The sequence below is a fragment of the Mchenga conophoros genome, linkage group LG6 (assembly GCF_057382185.1).
Source record: "Mchenga conophoros isolate Kocher_MC1m ecotype Shallow Benthic linkage group LG6, M_conophoros_male_GT1.1, whole genome shotgun sequence".
NCBI classification, from domain to species: domain Eukaryota; kingdom Metazoa; phylum Chordata; class Actinopteri; order Cichliformes; family Cichlidae; genus Mchenga; species Mchenga conophoros.
Genome location: NC_140531.1, coordinates 270084 through 294760, shown reverse-complemented (window position 1 = coordinate 294760; position 24677 = coordinate 270084). Strand labels below are relative to the sequence as shown.

The following is a 24677-nucleotide window of genomic DNA, read 5'->3' as shown; positions in this document are numbered from 1 at the left end:
AAAACAGAGGGAGCAGGGGAGAGAAGGAGAAGGCGACAAGTGAAAGCAAGAGGAGGCGCAGCCCATCTTGCTGTTGATCTTCAGGCGATCAAGGTGAGTGTGATTTTTTTTCCTACATCCTCCAGTCTGTGTGTGCCAGTGTATGTGGACATGTGTGTGTATGTGTGTGTGACACATACCTCATGCAGTGTGTGCAAACAGTCATGACAGCAGGGGCATTCCTCATATGTGAATGTTTTCAGCATGTGCGCGCTCGCTTTATATATGTATTTGGGTGTTTTGTGAGAGAACAGCAGGCTGGTGGTTGAGCTGCATATTGATGCATAGCTGCTTGGTTTTATAAGCTGCTTTATCTGTAGTGGAGGTGGTATTGGTTTGCAGCTATTGCGTGTGTGTGTAAAGGCTCAAATGCCTTGATTGTCTGTGCATATATATGTCACTGTGTCACTATGCATTTGATGATTTCTCCTCTTTTGTTTTGGGTATGTTTTTCTTTCATTTTGTTTTGTTTTTTTACCCGTGTGAATCTGTGTGGACGCTGCTGTGTGGAAGACCCATCGCTGAGAGGGTGTGTTCATGGTGACCCTTGATGAAAGTCTTCTCCAGCAGCTCTCTATGTGTGTACCAGCTCCATCAGAAACACTCTGATATGCTGAATCTGTCCCATCCAATAGAATTAGGTCAGTTTGGACTGCTCAGAGTAATTATATAACATCAGAGAGCTTTTTGGTGTTGCAGTATCTGCTCAGAATTAGCCACACTGTAGGTACGGCTCCAGCAAGGCCAATCAAAACACGTTGTCCTCGCTCTGAGTTATTTACCAGTCAACCAGCCATGTCTTGAGAGTTTTGTTTGGAGGCTTTTTTTTTCATATATGAAATTTGTATCATGGAAAACCACTCACATCTTCTGTAGTACTGTATACATGAGGACAAGTTTTTCCAATTTTATGATACATCAAATGAATTCACTGAAATAAGACAGGAAAGAGTATTTCTGTTTTGTTCTTGTTTTTTAAAGTCTGTACATACTAACACTTAATTTCTGTTTTCTCACAGGAAGATTTTTTCCAGGATTGACTCTGGCAGATCAAACCAGGATGTTTGGACTTCTCAGACGAGGTCATGCTTGACACGTCTTCCTAAGCAGGATTTGGATCCAGACCATGACCAGTCATATTGTGGATGATTGACCTGAGAAAGGAGAGGACCAAATTTCTCTGTAATCTCTTTGGAGTTTGGATTCTTAATTGTTGGGAAATTGCCTTCATGTGGAATCAGGTTAACAACTGGGGAACATCATGCAGACAACTCTCAGAGCTGGATAGACGTTTTAGAGAAAGGGGTTTCCTTTGGCAACGGCATCATGAACCCTGACTGAGATGTTCATTGGCTCATCTGGCCAAAGCAAGACAACATGGAGTGACTTTTTTTCTTTCTTCTGCCTTTGACTTTGGAAAACAGACAGATCCAAACAAAGGTCAGCGGCCTCGGTCTGAACCTGCAGCCTTTGAGGGCTGCGTAAATGCTCCTTTACTGTTCTCCACCACGCTTTACTTCAACCACCTGAAGACTGAGGTGCAGAGGGAGCGCGAGTGAGGCGGTTGGCTGGCCGAATCCGCTCCAATGGGGGCCGGTTGTGACCCGGTCTGACCCCGGTTTGACCTTGCAGTGACCTCTGACCTCTCCGGTCCTGGCTCTCCACCTGCTCTGCTGCCTGGGTTCCGGAACGCTCCGCCCTGGGGCCCAGAACGAGCCAATCAGAATGAAGAAGAGCCGCAGCGTGCTGTCGGTGACTGGAGAAGAGGTGAGGAGGAAGATCTGAACAATCAGGGAAAATCTGCTAACCTTGTCACAGTCACAGAGACCGTAGATCCCAGGCCTAGTAGCAGACTGTCTCACTGAACTCTGTGTGTGTGTGTGTGTGTGTGTGTGTGTGTGTGTGTGTGTGTGTGTGTGTGTGTATGTGTGTGCGTGTGTGTGTGTGTGCGCGTGTGTGTGTGTGTGCAACTTGAATGCCTACCGTCACATAAACGCCCCATGACTTTCACACATCCAAGCTCTCTTTGTTCCCGCACACACTCAGAAGTCCGAGTGGACAGTTTGCATCCTCCAGCCTACACTCACCCAGCAGGAGCCACTCAGTCCCAGTCCTCTATGTAAATGAGCCGCAGCTAAGTGAGTGCTCTATGTAAATGAGTGATTTCCGTTTAAAGGTGAAGTCCTGGCCAAAGGACATAACAGCATGCATTAATCGGGAGCTCTTTTATTGATTATACATTTTGTTATGCGTCCATGTGTGTGTGTGTGTGTGTCCGTGCATGCATGCGTGCGTGCATGCGTGCGTGTGTGGATGCGAGCATCTCCCCACATCTGGGTCTGGATGACATCAAACACAGCATGGAAGCAACACGGCACTGTTGCCTAGCAACTGCTACCATTCCCCCAGTGTTTTGTTGCTACGGTACTGCAGTGCAGATCAGCCTCTAAGAGCTCAGTCTGTAGAGGCCCTATCCCAGACACACATGCACAGTCACACACACTTACATCAATAATTTATAGTCTGTGTTTCTGTACAAGTTTCTTTGCTCGTCATTGTTTGAATATGGCAAAACAACACAGCCTGGGACATGAGCCAAAACAGCAACTGCGTTCTTCCATTTTTGCTACTGAATGTGTTGGTTTTTTTAATCATTACACACGCAACGCAGTGTTTTTGTGAAAGACACAATATGTTCTCTTTTAATCCTCTGAAGATGCACCTTCTTGTTCCATATCCCCATTTCCCTTACCTGCCTCCCTTCTGTCTCTCAGGGAAATGACACAGATATAACAGGTGCTGGGGAGAAGGCGGAGTCATCTCGCTACAGCCGATCGTATACGTCCGGGTCCACGCTGGGGGCTGAGTTACGCAGAGGGAGGAGCAGAAGACTCTCGCCAAGTCTCCAGGTATGGGAAGATGGAATGAGCATGTTAAAGTGGCAATCTGAATGGTTCCAGTCCCGTTGATTTGGTAACACCTGAAGTCACTGTTGATAGCAACAAACACTTTAGCACAACAGGTCACTGAATTATAAGGACCACCTTGGTGAGCCACCAAGATCTGTCCCTTTTTCTTCTGTTACTTCAAGCAATACTTCAAACTTATCTGAAGTTGAATAATGCAGGAAATTACCCTTTTTAGACATATAGACTGTAGTTAATAGATGAAAGCAGCTACCGTGAGTTCATCCACTGATTGTGGGCACCTGTTTTGAACCCTAGAAGGCTATAGCGATCCTGGTTTTATGAAGCCAAATTGTATCAGAGGACAGAGGTAATGATTGCAAGCTTAGCTGAATCTGTGCGAGAATTCTATAACAGCAAAGATGGTGGTCAAACTATAATTTCCAGGGAGGAAAAGCTTTCTAAAACTCTAGTTTGGAGCAAATACACCAAACCGTTTACGTCTCTTTTAATCAGATGTGACTGGTGTTCCTGTACGAGCAGTTCTCATGTCCCGCTGATCAATGAAAACTGCCCCAAAAAGTTCCTACACCAATTCACAATGCTGATGAGAGACACCTGCTAATTAGTGCTAAGTAACATACAAATAAAATAAAAGATTGCTGGACTGTGATAAAATGGGCTGCTGTGCAGATTATTAACCACACAGCAGTTTGTATAATTTGACACATAATTGCATTAAAATGTTTCTAAAGGCACCAAGTGCACAAACATGGTCAAAGGGTTCAGTTCAGCAATAAATATCATGCAAAACAAATACATATGCTACGCTTTGTCTGCTCCGTGTTTTCTATAGGAAATTATTTATAGGTTTATCACTTAGCGAGAAGTTAAAATGTTAGTGTATTTACAGCTTTCTCCTGCTGCCAAGGAAACAATAGGAAAAACTCAAAACAAAATTTTTTTTGATAGCACTTCATGCCAAAATATTTTTACCTGCTGACAAATAGATTTTGAAAATGTGGACTAGATGGGCAAATTTTGACCTCTCACACTGAAAATCACCAAAAGTATTTACAGCTAAAAAATCATTCATTCATTTCACCCTAATCCTAAAATTTTAATCACACCCTCGTGTGCACCTGATTGTGAGATATGTGTGAGAATAAAAAGCACAGCCTTCCCGCTGCTCTAAATCTACCCTTGCCTCTGTATGATGTCAGTGACACTGACTGGTCATCTTATCAGCTAGGTGTACTAGCTTTAAGCACATAAGCTCCACCCACCTATTGTTAAAACCTTGGTTAGGCAAGCTATATCTCCCAAACAGTGGCGTGTCCAGCGGGGTGGCCTGGGGGGGCACAGGCCACCCCCCCAACCAGACTGGCCACCCCAGGTGCCACCCCAAAGGCAAAACAATAAAATTCAATCAAATATCAAATGTCCGATTATGTTTTCACGGTGAAGCTCAGATATCCGAGTGTAAGTGAATGCAGCAGCTTCTGCGCTATGTGCATCACGTTAGCAAAGGTAGGAGAGCCAAGCACGAAAGATGGCACTGCAGGAAACAATTTTTCGGTGAAAGAAAATGAGGACAGAATAAATGTCCCGGTAAGTAATATTAAGTTTGTTGAGTTTAGTAAACTTCGGTGAAATTAGAATACCAAAGAAAAAAATAACACTTAAAGAATTATTGCTGCCATCAAATATTTCAGACAGTATGCTACTGAGGGGAGCTAACATAAGAGTTATGAGTTATAAGATATAATCTAAGTCGTAACATTGCTGTATGGAGCTGCAGATTTGGTTGCAGGTTAACATAGCTGGACTGGCCATCGGGCATACCGGGCATATGCCCGGTGACTTTTTTTTTTTCTTTTTTTTTTTGTAACGGCATGAACAATGAGAGGTGGTGGATTGGCCAGATGCAGGTCGATGTGTAAAAATAACTCAGTTGTTTGGTGGTGGCTATGGCGGGGCTTCCACAGAGGCCAGCAGGTGGATGAGGGAAGGGGAGGCAGGAGGAGAGCCCCGAGGCAGCCGCCAGTCCGAGTGTCAGGTGAACTGAACTTCAGGTAAGAAGTCATGACCTGCAGTCTATCTGGGTCAGATATAAACCAAGTTTAGGTGGAGTTTATTTTCGTTGTGCTGACTTTTTACCCTCAGTTGCAATAACTCGTACTGCATTCTAGCCAGCTTGACAGAGTTTATATACAGCTGGGTGGGTGCTATGATGTTACTGATAGTGAACTTTATTTTATTCATAAAGTTAGTAGAGTTGCCAACGGCTCCTTAAAAAAAATGGAATGGTCCCTCATTCAGAGAAAATATTACACGTTTCGTATTGAGCTGAGAAGAGACGCAGTTTGTCCCGAACTTTAGCTAGAATGGAAAAAAGACACAAAGCTGGAGTTATTCTGTCGTTACGCTGCACAGCTGCCTCTTCTTCTTCATTCTCTCCCCCTGCCTCTCCTGTTGCTAATTCAATCATGAAACTGATCAATGATCAGCTGATCAGCTTTTCTCTCTTGTTTATTTATCGCCCACTTTGGGCCAGAAAGAGGAAACCAGCAGATGTCGTGCTAAACAACAGCAGCACGTTTAAGCTTGATCAGCTGTTGTTAGAATTTATTTAATATTAATTTCTAATATCAGCTGATGTTTGCTGGAGCCACAGCTGTAAAGCTGCTGGTCATGATGTCGGTTTGGATGTGTGATGAGAGGGAAACGTGAAGATGAAACCAGGAGATGTCCTTACTGAATCATCAGAGCTGAACAGGTGATGGAGAAACAGGTTTACCTTTTAGGTGACATGAATGAGTTGAAGGGAAGTTATGAACTGTTTCTGAGAGATAAATAGCACCAGGATCCTTTTTCTACGTAGCTGACAGCTGGTAACTGTGCAGGGGTGGATCTAGGAAAGTGTTGCCAGGGGGCCAGGTAGGGCATTAACAGGGAAAGGGGGCACAAAGAAATACTTTTCTTTTTTATTCTCATTTAAAATATCTAGCTTTTAAAAAATAATTATCTAAATCTTACAACCAAAGTTTTTATCTGACGTAAAATGTATAGAAATCATACATATACCAACAAGACTGTACATCACTGTCACAACAGCATTTGTTTTCATTCAAAGTCTTTATGGCTTTAATACCTGGTGGGTCGGTCTGTAGTCAAAATGCCCGATTTTCTGTCCCAGTCCAGCCCTGCAGGTTATACTGGCAGTGTCACCATGCCAGCTGACTGTATTTCATCATCAGCCAGTGTTGTTCTTTATCAATATTACCAAAGTTTACCATAAGGCAGCAGAGAAAGTATTTACTTGCTTTCAGGTTTTATTCAAATGTTAGTCTTTCAGTTGTTTCCCACTTTTTTCCTGTTTCAAAATCAGACACCAGTTTGTGAGAAGATTATCTTCTTTTTTTAACAGGCAGATAAAGTTTTACATTGGAACTGCTAATTTGTCAATTGTTTGTTACAAATGTTCGTATTTTAATATTCAAAAATGTTTTTGCCCAAAACATATGTGCACTACATGTCAGTAAAAATACTATGCAAATATTTCTGTCCTTGAATGCTGAGTAAACACTGACAAAGCACTGATTGTATCTCTTGTACTTTATCAACGCAGTATCTAAAAACTTTGCACCGTAGTGGTTAAAATCTCATTCTAATAAGAGTTAAAAGCGCATTCGGTTATTAGGTGTATAGGATTATTGAATTATGGTTAACGGTTGGTAGAATTTTTTTTAAAACATTATCTGCCAATTAACATCTGCCACCCTTCTCCAAATCTGTGCCCCTACCTGGCCCCCCCAACAAAAATTTCTAGACACGCCACTGCTCCCAAACAGTAGCTTTGCCCATAATTGTGCCTAGAATCACAGATCGTTGACTGATGTAATTTGATTGAGTCACACCCATTGTGCCGGACTGAACCTACGTTTTACCTCACCAGGTACCTTGCTGGCTGCGACCTCGAGATCGCACCCGGTCACCAGAAGTCCTGGGCAACGCGTCACGTCCCACAACTCTTCCCCTTCGTATCCCGCCTCGCATCTCCATCACACAAGCAGACTCTGACAGGTTCACACACATTTTAAGCCCTCGTCAAATCACCGATTTTCATTTTGCAGAAAGCTTTCCTGTCGTTCTCTAATCACTGCTATCATGTTCCAGTTACGAAGCAGAAAATGGCGTGTCCCCAGGTCACACCCCTTTGGGCTCCAGAGTCCGAGCTCACGCTCCACACGACCTTCCCCCAGGGCCAGAGAAGAGAGTCCTTCCTGTACCGCTCCGACTCGGACTACGACATGTCCCCCAAGACGGTCTCACGGAACTCCTCCCTCGCCAGCGAAGGGTGAGAGTTAGAGAGAGATGAGATTAGTGATGACTTTATCCATGGCTGTATGAAATGTTGCACTCAGCTTTCTCTCTATTTTCCAACTCTTCCTGTCTTAGGCATACTGCAGAAGATTTTATTGTCACACCTTTTGCCCAAGTGAGTTTGACTTTATAGATTCATTTATCTTCATGAGTGGTCATAAAAACTGGTTCATACTGTTTCCAGTGTGCCCAGACACTCAATATAATTATAGGATTTGGAGGCGAAGTTTTTATTGAAACAGCAGAAATGATTGATCACGTTATTAAGCGTTCACCTCTCAGTAATATGTGTACATCTGTGTAAGCTTGTTCTGTATTTATGCTGTTTTCCTGTGATGCTGTGCGATGATTGTAGGTATTGGCTAGTCTGCGATCGGTACGGAGCAACTTCACCATCCTTGCCAACGTCTCCACACCGACCGTCAAGTCAGTATCACCACCTGTTGTCCACAGAGTTTATGTTGCATAAGTTAAAGGACCATTTGTACGTTACAGGAGTTTATAAGACCTGTTACCAATAAAAAAAGGGATGTTAGGGAAAATGTAAATAAAGACAGAATGCAAAAGTAGTTCGGTGCAAGAAGGTTTTACTTATTTTATCAAACCACATTCTGCATGTATTCCAACCATACAGTAGCTCAACATTGCTATAGGAAAGTAGCCGAGGTGCCTGATTTGACCAGCAGTGCCTTATAACATACATTTGAAAGCAAAAGTATGAAAAACTCCTCAGACAGTTACAGCTCAGTCACACATGTTTAGCTTTATTTTGTATAGCATTTTTTATCTTCTATTCTTTGCCAAATGAACTTATGTATATTGTTTACATGATCGAAATAAATTAACGAACAAACAAACAAACAAACAAAGTAGGACAGCAAGCTCCTTGCACCTTGGAAAAATCAGTAAAAACCTGTAAAAATGCAAGTTTGCAGAGCGCCTGTCATTTTGCAGTTAAATCGCTGCCCTGTAGATACGAGGTTCTGTCAGGACTCTAAATGTAAGTAATGAATGTAAACTTCAATGTGAATTTTTGTGTACGTAGACAGCAAAAGATTTATTTTAAACAAATTTCACATTTAATAGATGCACTACAAACAGACCCCAACTTGATCCTATTCAGTTGCAGACTGACTCCATCTTATTGTCATTTTATTGCCACTTTGATGCCCAAACGTTGTTTTGAAGATGGTAACTGACTGCTCGTGGTCGCAGACCTGCTCCTTTCTTTAAAACAGCGAGGCGAGAAAGCTTCAGGTTTATTGTGTTTTGATGATTTTGGTCTTGCTGTAGTCTCCAACCACTGTTTCTGTCAGCATCAAACAACTGAACTACAGTAACCACAAGTACTGGAAGTCTGTTTCCTTACAGAGCATTGCTAAAAACATGTAATGTAACACACCTACAGTTTTTTTTAAACAAAACAAAACATGTTGCTTGCACCATATTCAAATTTTAGCAAGTTAAAAAAAATCTCAGTTTCAACATTTCAGATGTTGACTTTGTGCTGTTTCCAACTAAATGTATGCTCAAAATAACGTCCAAATTGTAGCATTCTGTTTTTATTTACAGTTTAGGTAGTATCCATGCTTAAAAAGCATGCAGTTTAACACCCATGCACACATTTGTGATTACAGATACTTGTGGATTGTACTGGGTTATTAAAAGCCTAATTATTTTACTACTCTGTTTTTTTAGGAGGTCTCCTTTGGGTGGAGTGTGCGTCAGTCCTAGGGCGACACTATCAGACCAGCAGTACCAGCAGCTCGCTCTGGACACACTGGAGGAGCTGGACTGGTGCTTAGACCAGCTGGAGACCATCCAGACACACCGCTCTGTCAGCGAGATGGCTTCCAACAAGGTTTGTAACTAACACCGTATAAACGTATTAACATGTCACCAGCTGTAGATCAGCTCATAACCATGCAGATGAACCTTTATGTATGTTTTCAATATTTAGCTCAAATCATTACATTTTGATTTTTGCTAGCAGTTAATACATGAATTGGTGCCTCTGTGCTGTAAGTAATAATTATAGGACACTAAACAGAAAATGTAAAAATCTATCTCCAACATTTTTTTTTCAGTCGTTTTACTGTTTCCTTAAACCTCTGGACTCACTCAAAGCCCAGAATCCAAACAGGCCTTCTGTTTTGAATAATAACGCTAAGTTTCCTGAGGGAAGCCTCAGGTTGACTCACACCATCTTTGTGTTTTGTTCTCATTCTGCCACAGTTTAAGAGGATGCTGAACAGAGAGCTCTCTCACCTGTCAGAGATGAGTCGCTCCGGGAACCAGGTGTCTGAGTACATCTCCAGCACCTTCATGGGTGAGCGGGACCAGAATGTGATTTCTGTCCACATCGCATTTATGACCTTATCCAAATTAAAAACTATAAATCCACTGTGTGTGTGTGTGTGTGTCTTCAGACAAGCAGAATGAGGTGGAAATCCCGTCTCCCACTCTGAAAGATAAATCCATGAGTCACATCAGCGGAGTGAGGAAACTGTCTCACAGCTCCAGCCTCTCCAGCGCTTCCATGCCTCGCTTCGGCGTCAACACGGACCACGAGGATGAGCTTGCCAAGGTGCTGTTTTCTATCTGCGTTATTCACACTCGCCATCAAACTTTGCTCAGACTTGAGCTCGGATCTCTGAAAAATGATATTATTTTTCATGGCTTTGGCATTGTTTTTCCCTTCTAGCAGCAAGAAACAGATGTACGCACGTACCCTGTATCTGATAGAAACATAAGCAAACATGATTATATCCCACGTTACTGTATACTTTATGCAATCGAGAAAGTTTGGCCTGGCTTTTCAGAAAATAACTGCAAGTACTGACTTGTTGTAAGAAAAAAGTGCTCATATATTTATTAGGTTTATGTCTGTTCACATACCAGCTGGAGTCTTTTATTAATCCTTTAGTCTGCTTTCTAGTGCTTGACGCCTGCTTGTTTAATTCCATCCAGTCTTTAGCACCACATTTTTTTGGAAGGTCCACAGTGGGGTGGAGACTGTCTCTGACTGCTTGGTCATGCAGCACATAAATCACATTAAAGTATGCTAGATACAAACATAAAGCTTTGTTCCTACGCCATTGTAATTAAGAACTGGACCAGGTGACAGATATTCTCTATACATCTGTGGACCACCTACCACTAAGGCTCAACTGTCAAGGTTATGCTGAGAGACATCAAAGCAGTGTCTGCTGTGTGATTAGTGTTGAAATGGTGCCAGAGCTCAAAGATGGAAGCACTGGAAGTCTGCTCATGTTTGGGATGGAGGATGATTTGAACTTTCAGCTGTTTGCTCAATGAAGTCTTGTCAGGAAACATTATGTAGGTTAATACAGAGTGACCTTAGACTTGATTTAGAGTCATGTGTTTGACCTTTGGGCTAAAGTCTGGTGCTAAAGTCTTAAACTACCATCCATGTATTTATCTAGCCGGGGCGATCATGGCTCAAGAGTTGGCAGTTCGCCTTGTAATCGGAAGGTTGCCGGTTTGAGCCCCGGCTTGGACAGTCTCGGTCGTTGTGTCCTTGGGCAAGACACTTCACCCGTTGCCTACTGGTGGTGGTCAGAGGGCCCGGTGGCGCCAGTGTCCGGCAGCCTCACCTCTGTCAGTGCGCCCCAGGGTGGCTGTGGCTACAATGTAGCTTGCCATCACCTGTGTGTGAATGGATGACTGGATATGTAAAGTGCTTTACAAATACAGGCCATTTATTTATCTGTTTTGCTGGGAAACTCTTTTCTTTAAATAGTCTTCAGGAAGAGTTCTTTGGATTTTCGTTGCCTTTTGTTCTGTTCTCGGTCAAAATGATCCCACACTGCTTCAGTAATGTGTAGGTCTGAGTTCTTTGGAGGCCGATCCATGACTGATAGGGTTCTACTGTGTGTTCTTCTATCCATGTATGCTTTTACTGCATTAGCAGTGGGCTTAAGATCATTTTCATGCTGAAAAATGAAGCCACTGCCAGTCAGAATAAACGTTTCTGGGTTCAATATTCCATCATTTTTGCGAGCCCCGACACCACAGGCTGAAGGCTCTCTGTTGTTCCTCTCTGCTGACCTCCTCTGTACATATTAATGACAGTTGTGTGTTCTCTTTTGAATTTTTTAAATTCATTTAAGAACAAGTTATGTGTTTTGGCAATATGCTGTTAGTAGCAAAGTGACTAAAGATACTATTTGGAACGGGTTCTTTGTTGTCTGTAATGTGTAGACACAACACTTGTTCATACCTTGAGTTAGGTTCTTTTTTATGTTTGAGTGATTCGTAGGTCAGTTTTAAATGACTTACTAAACATCTTCTAAAAATGGTCAAGTGCAAGAATTGGACTGAAAATGAGAGAATGTGCAAAGAAAGTCTTTGAAAGATCTTCAGAAAACTGGAGAATTGTTGCTCTACACCACTGTTAAAAGTTACAAGAAAGTCTGGCCCCTTGAAAGTAGAGTATACAGCGCACTGCACTGTAAGGAGGACTTTAATACGACCATCTGAAAGTTTTGATGAAACATTTTTGAAACAGTGTGATTTTCAAGCTATGGCTCGCTTTACTTTGTGTGTTGAAACAGGAGCTGGAGGATCTGGACAAGTGGAGTTTTAACATATTCAGAGTAGCAGAGTTTTCCAACAACAGACCTCTCAGCTGCATCATGTACGCCATCTTCCAGGTAAAGAAAATAATCGTATAAATGTGGACTGTTCGTGTCTGTGCTCATGTACACGGTGTACTCCCTTTTCTTTTGTCTCGCTCCTCCTCAGGAGCGAGAGCTGTTGAAGACATTTCGTATCCCAGTCGACACCTTTGTCACTTACGTGATGACCCTGGAGGACCATTACCATGGAAACGTAGCGTACCACAACAGCCTCCATGCTGCAGATGTCACCCAGTCCACACATGTTCTTCTCTCCACACCTGCTCTTGATGTAGGTCAACACGCACACAAACACACACACACTTTTGATGTCCGTTCACACATAAGGAGAGAGGCGTGAAGAAAAGGTGGAGAGAATAAAAAATCAAAGCAAAGAAAGACAAACATCTTCTAACTGAAACATCTGGGTACTTTCATAGTTGAACATGAATTAACTTTTTCTCAAACAAATAGACCTATTTAAATAAGTGTGTCATGTTGTAATACATTATATATTAAAATGCATATTATTCATGTGTCTAGACAAAAAAAATATGTTTGAGCTTCCTCAGACTTTTGGCCCAAGGCCTCAAACTGACCTGTTCAACATTTCTAAATTGCACCTGTGGCTGCTCTGATTCCTCAGTCCACATACTGAAGGATCCTTGGGCAAGATACTGAACAGTGAGTTGCCCCCGATGCATCCATCCAGCTCTGAGTGTGTATGTCTATGTTAGAAAATCCCTTGGGCATAGATGAAAGTGCTGTATGGCGGACTTTGAGGGCTGAGTAGAAGGGTGCTATACAAGTACCAGTCTTTACGGGTTAGTAGAGTAACAACTGTTTAATTTAATAAAGTCAGTTGTATTTATATACCGCCAATTCACAACAAGAGTTGCCTCAAGGTGCTTTATTCTGTGAGGTAAAGACTCTACAATAAAACTCCAGCAATCAGAGGATCCTGTTTTGAGCAAGTACTTGGTGACAGTGGGAAGGAAAAACTCCCTTTTAACAGGAAGAAACCTCCTGCAGACCCAGCCTCAGGGAAACACAGACATCTGTCACAACTTGTTGTGGGTGAGGGGATTCAACTGTGGGTCCAGGTGTTAGATTATCAACAGAAAAGAAACGTGTACCTGATCTAACACACATGGTTCTATGGAGAAGCTGCACCTGAGAAACATCCCTGAAAAATAATAACAATTTAAAAAAGATAAAAAGCTGGAGAGAGTGTTTTTACTTTTGTCACATGTTTGTTAATGTGTTGCATAAAAAGCTGGAGCCCTTTTATGTGGTCACATTGGATCCAAAGCAGACTGACCATGTGACCCTTATTACACCATGGCTTATGCAGTGATGTAACAACAAAGAAATCTTAAGTTTAAAAGATTTTCACAGCATTATGACTTGAGTATGAAGTATAAGTAAATCTATGAGCTGATATTGATCACAGATTCAAACACACAAACAATGGGAGCTGGGTTCAGTGTCACTGTGGTTGCTGTTTTTTCTACTGGAAATAAAAGAACAACATCTGACTTTATCTGGGAATGCATTTGTCTCCCACACACTGAGACAGTGTTCCATATTTTGAGTAGCTCTAGTTTTCAGGACAGCAGGACAGCCGCTTTTCTGTCTGGCTTGCAAAGAAAGCAGGAAAGGCTGTTCTAGTGGGTCAAGTGCAGGTTAACCCGCCACGAGCTTTTGCTGCTTACACAATACATAAAATTAGGGAACTACGAAGTTACAAGCTGCACAGTTTTTGGCGGAATATGGAAATGCGGTTATAAAAATGACTGGAAACAGGAAACTGGGTGAAACCACTGGAAGACCCAATATTTTTTTCTAGTTTTTATTAAGTTTTACAGAGAGGGAAGAATATGATGTGACGTGAAGTCTACAGAATGAATCCCAAGAAAAGGCGTTAAAACATTTTATACAGTTTTTAAAGGCAAAAAGGGGAAATATGACTCCAAGAAAACTGCTGCAAAAGGCAATAAGAAGACACAAACTCTTAGAACAGAGTTTGTGTGTGTTTGTTGTTTAAGTTAGATATAATTTTGTCCCATACCGTCTCACATTTAGCTGCGGTATGGTCACGTCTGCAAAGACAGTAAAAACGTTTATCCATATTCTTCAACTGCAGTATGTTCTTTGCTATTAGACGCACCTTTTTGCATTTTATTAGCACAGAAACTAGTTTTGAAACTGTCAGAGGTATTGACTTTTGTCTCCTGCCCTTCTTGTCATTTCAGGCTGTCTTCACTGACCTGGAAATCCTCGCCGCTCTATTTGCTGCAGCCATCCACGATGTAGACCATCCCGGAGTTTCCAATCAGTTCCTCATCAACACCAGTGAGTTCACATACGCTCACACACTCACACACATGCTTTGATATTTGCACACGCTGTGTTCACACCCCCTCCTCTGCGCTCAGACTCAGAGCTGGCCCTAATGTATAACGACGAGTCAGTATTGGAGAACCACCACCTCGCCGTGGGCTTCAAGCTTTTGCACCAAGAAAACTGTGACATTTTCCAGAACCTTACCAAGCGGCAGCGCCAGAGCCTTCGCAAGCTCGTCATCGATATGGTAGGGAACTAGTTTTAAAATAATGTAGCAGTAACCTAACAGAATTTCATTTTTTTCTATTATCATGCAAATGATGTATGAATCTAATTTATCATTTTTAGTTTTAGTCATATTTTATTTAGTTTTAAAGATTTGTATTCTCTTAAGATTCTCTTAAGTGTATATTTAAACACCTTGAACAGGAAACTGAATGTATCTGTTTTGGTTCTTCTCATTTAAGCTACCCTTATTCTGACTGGCTGAGCTTTGCAAACACAAGGTTTGCACTGGGTGGGGTTGCTGTGCTCACATATGATGCCTTAAAGATACAGATGAGGTGCTTTAAATACAGCTTTTGATTTACAGGGACTACTTGTACATACAGTTGTGTGTCAGAATCATATCCGCTCTCATGGGGATAAATGTCATTGTAATTTCTGAATGTTCTTTTTCCAGGGTGGAATGGTTGACAGCATTTGAATTCATGTTGGGGTGGGGGGTAATCAACACAGGGTCAAAAGTATACCCACTAATATTTGGGTAAATGTGTTACACTTCAACCAGACCTTTTTGTTAGCCATCAACAAGTTTCAGGCATAATTGTGGCTAAATATTTGACTACTATTCTTGGTGGAATTGGTAGAGTTCATTTAAATTAGTTGGTTTCCTGGCACTGACTCGGCGTAGTCCAGAAATTTTCCGTAGCCTTGAGGTTGGAACTTTGGGAAGCCTGCTTGCTCCATTTTGAAACCAGTATTGATGTGTGTTTGGGATCATTATCTTTGTGGAGGTGTTTCCTTTCTTTATTGCATCCACTTTGTGTAATGCACCAGCTGCACTGGCAGCACAACAGTTCCAGAACATGATGCTACCACCACCATGCTTGACAGTTGGTACAAAACCTCACCTTTACTCCTTGAAACATACCTCTTGTCACTGTGGCCAAATACTTCAATCTTTGTCTCATCTGATCATAAAATGTAAAGCTGTCTACATGGAGAATGGCTTGTCCATGTAGACTGCGCCACACTTCAGTTGAGTCTGAAGGTGTCAATTCTTCCTGCACCAAGGAGTGGGGGCTTCTTTCCTGGTCTTCTTCCTCTCGGCCCATGGTGAAATGTTGATGGTAGAACTCGAGTCACTGTGGACAGTGATCCAGGTGTTCCAGCGGTTTCCAGTTCATGCCAGGCCTGATTGGTTCCTGAAAATCATATTAGTGTTTGAACTGATGATTGTGGAATTTGCAGTGTAGAATGCCTCCAAAAACGTTTGCAACTTTGTACTCTGTGCTTTGTACTGCATTTCTTGGACCCATTGTTCTGAATACTGAATGAGACCTGTTAAACAAATTATTTTTAATGTTTGCATTGCCTATCAGCTATAGTCAATCATATTACATATATATACATATATACACCCAGCACGCCCCTGCAGGCGGTTTATCCTTCAAGCTCAGGTCCTCTACCAGAGGCCTGGGAGCTTGAGGGTCCTGCGCAGTATCTTTGCTGTTCCCAGGACTGCGCTCTTCTGGACAGAGATCTCCGATGTTGTTCCCAGGATCTGCTGGAGCCACTCGCCTAGCTTGGGAGTCACAGCACCTAGTGCTCCGATTACCACGGGGTCCACTGTCAGTTCAAAGAGAACATTCATGTCCATGATGAATGTGTGCAAACGTCTGACCACAACTGTAAGCTCAAATCTTTAAATAATGAGGTCATTATTTAAAGATTTGAGCACACAACATTGTGATAAATAAAGAAAAAGCATAATAGGTTCCCTTTAGAGAAAAAGTGGACTGACTTCATCCCTGATTCTTGCATTATATATTTTCAGAGTAATTTATAATCACACAGGAGTAGAAGGGGGTTGATTCCTAACAGGGCGTAGAGCATATTACAGGTTCAAGGATGCAAAATAAAAGCTTCGGGCAGAAAGTAGTTTGCATTTCTTTCTGTCGTTTTTCTGCAGGTGTTGGCCACAGACATGTCCAAACACATGACACTGCTGGCTGATTTAAAGACAATGGTGGAGACCAAGAAGGTGACAAGTTCTGGCGTGCTACTTCTGGACCACTATACAGAACGAATACAGGTAACTTGATCAGTAACGTTTGACCCCGCAGAGAGAGAATGACATACATAACATTAAATATTCTTGTATGATCGTAGGTACTGAGGAACATGGTGCACTGTGCAGACCTGAGCAACCCCACCAAGCACTTACCTTTATACAGACAGTGGACAGAGCGGATCATGGAGGAGTTCTTTCGGCAGGGCGACAAAGAACGCGAGAGAGGGATGGAGATCAGCGCCATGTGTGACAAACACACTGCGTCTGTGGAGAAAAGTCAGGTAAAGCTCTCTCTGACTCACAGCGTCATTAATATAGTGAAGATGTTAAATGTGCACACAGAAAGGATAATGAGCCACAAACAAGCAACTTTAAAGTGTCTATGATAGCAAGGGTGGATAAAACAACAGAAACACAGAGCAGTGTGAAATAACAACCCTGAAATAGACTCTGTTAAATCTTCAGTTTATGCTGAGACTCTGAGAAAGTGTTAATGAGCATTTTTCTGTCTGTGGCAGGTCATTCACAAACACCGCAAATGTGGGAGTTGGTAGTGTGTGGGGAAAGTATCCGATCTGATAATGATAAAATGAACACAAAACGACAAGCAGTGGTAAATATATGCACAAATGCAATTCAGTTTTATTTATATAGTGCCAATTCAGAACAACTGTTGCGTCAAGGAGCTTTATATTGTAAGATAAAGAGCCAGTGTTAGAAAGAAACACCAAACAATTAGACAACCCCTCTGTGAGCAAGTACTTAGAGACACTGGGAAGGAAAAAACTCCCTTTTAACGGGAAGAAACCTCCAACAGAAACCAGGCTCAGGGAGCGGCAGCCTCTGATATGACCAATTGTGGGTGAGGGGAGGAAGTGTGCTATGGAAGAGAGCAATTTGGTAGCAACCAAAGAATTGCACACAATACAAATTTTTCCCTAGCAACCAGTGGTTGCCAGATGGTTACCACTGATTTGGGCTTGATCACTTGATCCTACAAGATTCGATTAGATTCAGTTCAATTCAATTTTATTTATACAGCGCCAAATCACAACAACAGTCGCCTCAAGCCGCTTTAAATTATAAGGTAGACCCTACAATAATAGATACAGAGAAAAAACAATCATATGGCCCACTATGAGCAAGCACTTTGGCGACAGTGGGAAGGAAAAACTCCCTTTTCCTTCCCACAAGATCACAAGTCCAAATCGCAGATTGGTTGCAGTTATTTGACAATAAAGCTTCAGGTGTAAGTATACTGGGTTATGAAGTGTCAGCTTCAAACCAGTAAAAAAAAAATCAAAATATGTGACAAATGTCCATCAAATGTACAAACCATTTGCACAAGACTAGATCAAGAGAAAGTGTGTGTGTGTGTGTGTGTGTGTGTGTGGCTGTGATTTACACACAGTTGTGGATTGGGCTATTTAAACATGTTTGTTTGGATGGTGGCTATTAGGACAGAAGCCCAGCTAAGATCGTTCCAATTCATATACTGTGGGGGAACAGATTATTTCTTTTAAAACCACATTTTAGTCGGTGCATCTGCTTTCTCTCAGAGCAACAGGAAGGAAAGAAAAAACTCAGAGAGACAAAAGTCAGTAAGGTTCATCCTCTGGAGACATGAAATTTTAAAGCAGTCCAACTGCTGGCTGCTGAGTGGACGTGGAGAGACCAACAAACCTCGGGCCACGACGCAACTAGAATTAAAACTAAAAATTGCGTTTTATATTGCGTTGTGACAGAATGACAAACTGTTGATTGTGCAGCACTTTTATTTGTCCCCCAAAATTTGTCAGCACAATTAATACTGGAATAACTTGTGCTAAACTCTCAGTCAGTAAATCTGTTTTGGATACGTGTGTGAGAAATGTATTCCTGTGTCAATGTCCAGCTGGAAGCAGCTACAGAGATATGCCTCTTCTGATTTTCACGATGAGAAACAGTAACATCATTCTGTGTCAAGTTTGTGGTCACAGATTCTGCACTTTGTAAAATGGTTTTGTGTTTGTTAATGTACAGCCAGTTGGATTTAGCTCTAGCAAAGGTAAAATACTACTTAAGGGACATATGTTATTTGCTTTCTTTGCCAGGAGTTATTTGAAAGAATTATGTATTACATGGACAATCATCAGTATCAATGATGACCATGAAAACATGGAAATATGCAATAATGCATCAGTGTGTCATTTCACGCACTTTATTATTTACTATAATGTAGATCAGAAAACCCCGACCCTAAAACCATATTTTAAGCTGTCGCATCATTTGGTGTTTTCATGAAGTTCTTTCTTTCTCAAAGCTGAGAATCTGATGTGAACTACTTTGTTAAGTTGCTTTGGTCTCAATATTGTTCAATACATCAGGAGCAAGAATTGTGAATCTGTGAGAAATGTGAATGGAGGTTTTCTCTGAAAATGTGGGGAAAAGTGCCCCTTAAAATCACTAATGTGACCCTGACCTTGAGCACAGTTTGGGTGAAGACCCATCTGCTGATGATTGAGTGCAACTTCACTAAAATCTTACCAATACTCTCACAGAGGAGCGATTCTTGTGACTTGTAAACAGACAGACGACAGATGCCTCGGCACTGCATGAGCTCATCACTCCTTCATTAAAATGAGCTGAATTAAAGGCACCATAGTTGAGTAATATGGAGTCTTTGGACCAGCACTCTTTTTCAGCCATGGAGGTTTCTGCTTAATAAAAGTTTACCACTGCAGATTTTACAAATAGATGTACAGACCAAAACCATTTTCTTGGCTATAAACCTTGTGCTGTGAAGTTAGTGATGTTACCATGGGAATTAAATGGATTTCAATCAGCCTCAAGTGGCCGTTAAGGGGACTGCAGTTTTTGGCATTCAAGTGTTGTCCTGGGTTTGCTCTGACTTGTCTCAGATATTTGTCAGATATGGCAGTGGAGACTCACACCGGTGTCAGAGCAGTCTGACTTTTTCTTTGTATAACTATCAACCTAAGTGCAACACAGCAGCAAGAAAGTTGGCACCACCTTGTGGCCTAATAAAGCAGCTGCAGTTACAATTTTAACAGCAATTGACAGTTTACAGAGTTGAAATAAAAAGCACAAGTATCACTTGGGTTTTTGTACAAGTCAAACATACAGGAGACGTGCTTATAAGCATGTCTTACAATATACCTTGAGATGACTGCGGTTGTAAGTTTGTGCAAGCTGAGGCATTGAATAGATAATGTGTGATTTAGTCGTTAATGGTTATGGCACATGGAGTTTGTGATGTAAGGGACAGAATCAGGTCAACTCAGTTTTTTATGCTCAGCTAAGTCAACCATAAGTGAATCAACATATTCTCCAAAGTGTTGACATGTTCCTTTAGCACCACACATTAAAGTGGCTTCGTCTAGTATTTGAAGTATTTTTCATCTTCTTTTCTTTCCCAGGTGGGCTTCATCGACTACATCGTCCACCCGCTGTGGGAAACGTGGGCCGACCTGGTTCATCCAGATGCTCAGGAAGCTGCTGGACACGCTGGAAGAGAACAGGGAGTGGTACCTGAACACCATGCCCCAGTCTCCCTCGCCTCCTCCAGATAGACACCTCCAGCATGACCGCTTCCAGTTTGAGATCACTATTGAGGACCTAGAGCAAAACAACCACAACCACATACACATGAGAAACAGCAGCGGGAGGAGTGGCCGGAAAGCCATCTGTGATAACAACGACGAGGACTTAATGCAGGACGGCCAGGTGGAGGCAAACGGAGAGGAGCAGAATCATGCAGAAGATGACAAAGATGAGCAGGAAAATCACAACAGTGAACAGAATGGGAGTCCAGGAGGAAGAGGGGGAGGAGGAGGAAGAGGAGGGAGCAGGAAGAGAAAGAGGCAGAGGAGGTGCAGGAAGAAGGGCAATTTGAAGAAGAAGGAGCACAGACAGAGGAAGAAGAAGAAGCCAATGATGTAGCACAAGAGGAGGAAACAAAAGGGGAGGAGGAAGCTGAAGAAGAAGAAGGCGAGGAAGGGGGAGAGGAGAAGGGAGACTGCGAGGAAGGTGGAGAAACTGCATATGTAGAAGAGGAAATAGATGGAGAAGAAGTAGAAGATGAGAGAGAAGAGGACATTGAAAATGAGGAAGCAGAAGTGGAAAAAGAGGAGGCTTTGGAACAGGAGGAGGGGGATGTTGAAGAGGATGAGGGGAAAGAGGAGGAAGAAGTGGAGGATGAGGAGGAAATAAAGGAAAATGTGGAAGAGGAAGAGGCAGCAGCAGAGCAGGGAGAGGAGGAGGCACCAGAGGAGGCAGAGGAAGAAGTACAAGAGGAAGAGGAGAGCTAGCCAGGTGTAAAAAGGTGAATTCACAGGGTCAGTGAGGAAAGACTGAGATGAAGAGGGCCAGAAAGAGGCCACAACGGCAGCGAGTGGGTGTAGAGGATGATAAATAGCTGATGACGCCCTTCCTTCCAAATAACGCGCTCTGACCACTTTGTCCTGTGAGCATCGTAGCTGAGGAGCAGTTTGTTGTCTGCTCCGGACATCCTTAAAACACTCAGAGAAAACACTGAAAGACCAACCGTACACCGAAAACAAAACCTCTCTGGATCTTCCCAAACGCAACTTGAGGAGCCGGTAGTGACAGACTGGAGTCTTCTTCACCTGGTGTCTGTAAATCCATCACTGCCATGGAGGATGAACTGGGGGGATGATAATGATGATAATAATAACAATAATAATAATAAAAGGGAAGGGATTTGTTCTGTCGACCTTTTTGTAGCTCCTGGAAATCTAACAAAGCCTGAAATACGCACATGCAAACAAGTGCGTGCCTGTTCTGTTCTTATAGACTACCCTCCGCTGTCTCTCGGTCACTGTCTCAGTCCCGTGATGAGGAAGATAACATCTCACACACACAGTGAGCATCAAATGCTAAAAGAATGTCAGCTTCCTCCGTTTGTCAGAAAACAGAAAAAAAATAATGCAAAAAAAAAAAAAAAAGTCTGGAAAGTGTAGTCTGTCATCTCACATTTACTAGAAAAAACGTTTCCACTTGTGAACAGGAATGCCGAGTACACCTCCAGGGATGTGTCCAGGAACAGTTTAACCTCGTCACATACTAACCTTAATGCAACAATGCTGGATTTCTGACACTGTCTCTGAGTAATATGTGGACCGTTATAGCTCAGAAGCCTGATCTGTTGTACATGTCGATGTTGGTTAATGTTTTAAAAAATAATAGTAATAATAATAATAATTAAAGAACACCCAGTATTCATCCTATCATGACAGGTTCACCTGAATCGTGCCAAACCGTCCCACAACCAGCACTGAGCAATTCAGCCTCCGAATGAGGGGGCTACTCGTCACGAAGCAATGAAACTGTGGGACCCGGCCACCAGGTGTGATGGTCTTCCACAAATCCCATTGTTTTATTTTGTTTGATTTTTTTGATTGTTTGGTTTTGTAAAAAAAAAGAAAATGTATTTGGCACTTTATCTAACACCCCTGTTACATATCTGTACATAGTAAACATGTATTTTTAATCTGCTGATGTCATATAATAAATACGATCAATGCAGCTGATGGGCTGGAGTTTCTAATTGCACAAGAGCTGAAACAAGAAGCCATTTAAGGAAAAAGGATAAAATTCTTTTTTTTTTTTTTTAATATATATATCAATTACCAATATTATTGCCTGACAGACATGTATTGGTATTGGCGTGTGTCTTGCCAAATGTTTTTTAACGCTCTTCCTAATGCGACTCTGCAGGGAATTGTGTCTCCTCCTGGGATCAAACTGGACACCTTTGCTTGTCAGGCTAAATGACTACACTATGAAGCCATTTTTACAGATGAAAGATGTTTGGAAACAGTGTTCTCAGTTTATCCAGCAGTGGATCTCCCACTCTGTTACTTGCACAGATCTCACTCTCTCTGCAGCACAGAGTAGCATGAAGATGGACCAGACCTGGGCTCAGCAACCTTTACTAAGAAACACAACTGCCAAACTTTGAAGCCTCACAATGAAGATGACAGGCTCTAATAATTATAAGTTAGCGTATCCAAATGAACAGGTGTAAATAATTAACATCTTTTATCACATAACTACTCTGCAGTACGTTATTTATCATTACCTGGTTATTTAAATTTGCCTTTTCATTATAGTTATTCTCCTTTTAGTGCATTTTTTATTATTACAGAACTAAAATAAAAAGTTTTATATATAAAAAACACCCAGCACGCCCCTGCGGGGCGGTTTATCCTTCAAGCTCGGGTCCTCTACCAGAGGCCTGGGAGCTTGAGGGTCCTGCGCAGTATCTTAGCTGTTCCCAGGACTGCGCTCTTCTGGACAGAGATCTCCGATGTTGTTCCCGGGATCTGCTGGAGCCACTCGCCTAGCTTGGGAGTCACCCGCACCTAGTGCTCCGATTACCACGGGGTCCACCGTTACCTTCACCCTCCACATCCTCTCGAGCTCTTCTCTGAGCCCTTGGTATTTCTCCAGCTTCTCGTGTTCCTTCTTCCTGATATTGCTGTCATTCGGAACCGCTACATCGATCACTACGGCCGTCTTCTTCTGTTTGTCTACCACCACTATGTCCGGTTGGTTAGCCACCACCATTTTGTCCGTCTGTATCTGGAAGTCCCACAGGATCTTAGCTCGGTCATTCTCCACCACCCTTGGGGGCATCTCCCATTTTGACCTCGGGACTTCCAGGTTTATACTCGGCACAGATGTTCCTGTACACTATGCCGGCCACTTGGTTATGGCGTTCCATGTATGCCTTGCCTGCTAGCATCTTGCACCCTGCTGTTATGTGCTGGATTGTCTCTGGGGCATCTTTACACAGCCTGCACCTGGGGTCTTGCCTGTGTGATAGACCCCAGCCTCTATGGGATCTTGTACTCAGAGCTTGTTCTTGTGCTGCCATGATTAGTGCCTCTGTGCTGTCTTTCAGTCCAGCTTTGTCCAGCCACTGGTAGGATTTCTGGATATCAGCCACCTCCTCTATCTGCCGGTGGTACATACCGTGCAGGGGCCTGTCCTTCCCATGATGGTTCCTCGTCTCCCTCCTCTTTCTTGGGTTTTCTGCTGCCTGAGGTATTCACTGAGCACTCGGTCAGTTGGGGCCATCTTCCCAATGTATTCTTGGATGTTCCCTTGTCTCATCCTGGACTGTGGTGCTGACACTCACCAGTCCCCGGCCCCCTTCCTTCCGCTTAGCGTACAGCCTCAGGGTGCTGGACTTGGGGTGAAACCCTCCATGCATGGTCAGGAGCTTTCTTGTCTTTATGTCAGTGGCTTCTATCTCCTCCTTTGGCCAGCTTATTACCCCAGCAGGGTACCTGATCACGGGCAGGGCGTACGTGTTGATGGCCCGGATCTTGTTCTTACCATTCAGCTGACTCCTCAGGACTTGCCTGACCCTCTGCAGGTAACTTGGTGGTTGCAGCCTTTCTAGCGGCCTCTTCATTGTTCCCATTTGCCTGCGGGATCCCCAGGTACTTGTAACTGTCCTCTATGTCTGCAATGTTGCCTTCTGGTAGTTCAATCCCCTCAGTTCTGACTACCTTCCCTCTCTTTGTTACCATCCGACTACACTTCTCCAGTCCGAACGACATTCCAATGTCATTGCAGTATAGCCTGGTAGTGTGGATCAGTGAATATTATTTATTTATTTATTTTTATATATATATATATATATATATATATATATATATATATATATATATATATATATATATATATAAAATAATTTTACTGTTTTACTTCAGTAACAACTGTAAAGTGGAGAGACAAATTAGCATTTTTAGGCCTACTGTGAAACAGTAACTACAAAGTGGTCTGCAGAGCTTTGATTTATTTCTGTTTGTAGAAATTTATCAAGTCAAAATGTAGCAGTCCAAGAGCTTTAAAAAGTTATATAAAAAGGTAGGTTTCAGTTCTTTGACTTAAACCCAGCTGCATGTGGAATCCATAGCAACGGAGGGTGAAGACTAAACATTTATGTGTATTCAGCCGAGCTAATCATCGCTGTAGAGGTCGGCAAATACAAGAGAATGAAGTAACACGTGTTAGACGAAGGAGATGAAG

General features: G+C 42.4%; 1 pseudogene; it reads left to right on the top strand.

Annotated features, from left to right (window-relative positions):
- Positions 1 to 117: 117 nt before the first annotated feature.
- LOC146571745 (3',5'-cyclic-AMP phosphodiesterase 4C-like) lies at positions 118 to 21625 on the top strand (annotated as a pseudogene).
- Positions 21626 to 24677: the final 3052 nt, after the last annotated feature.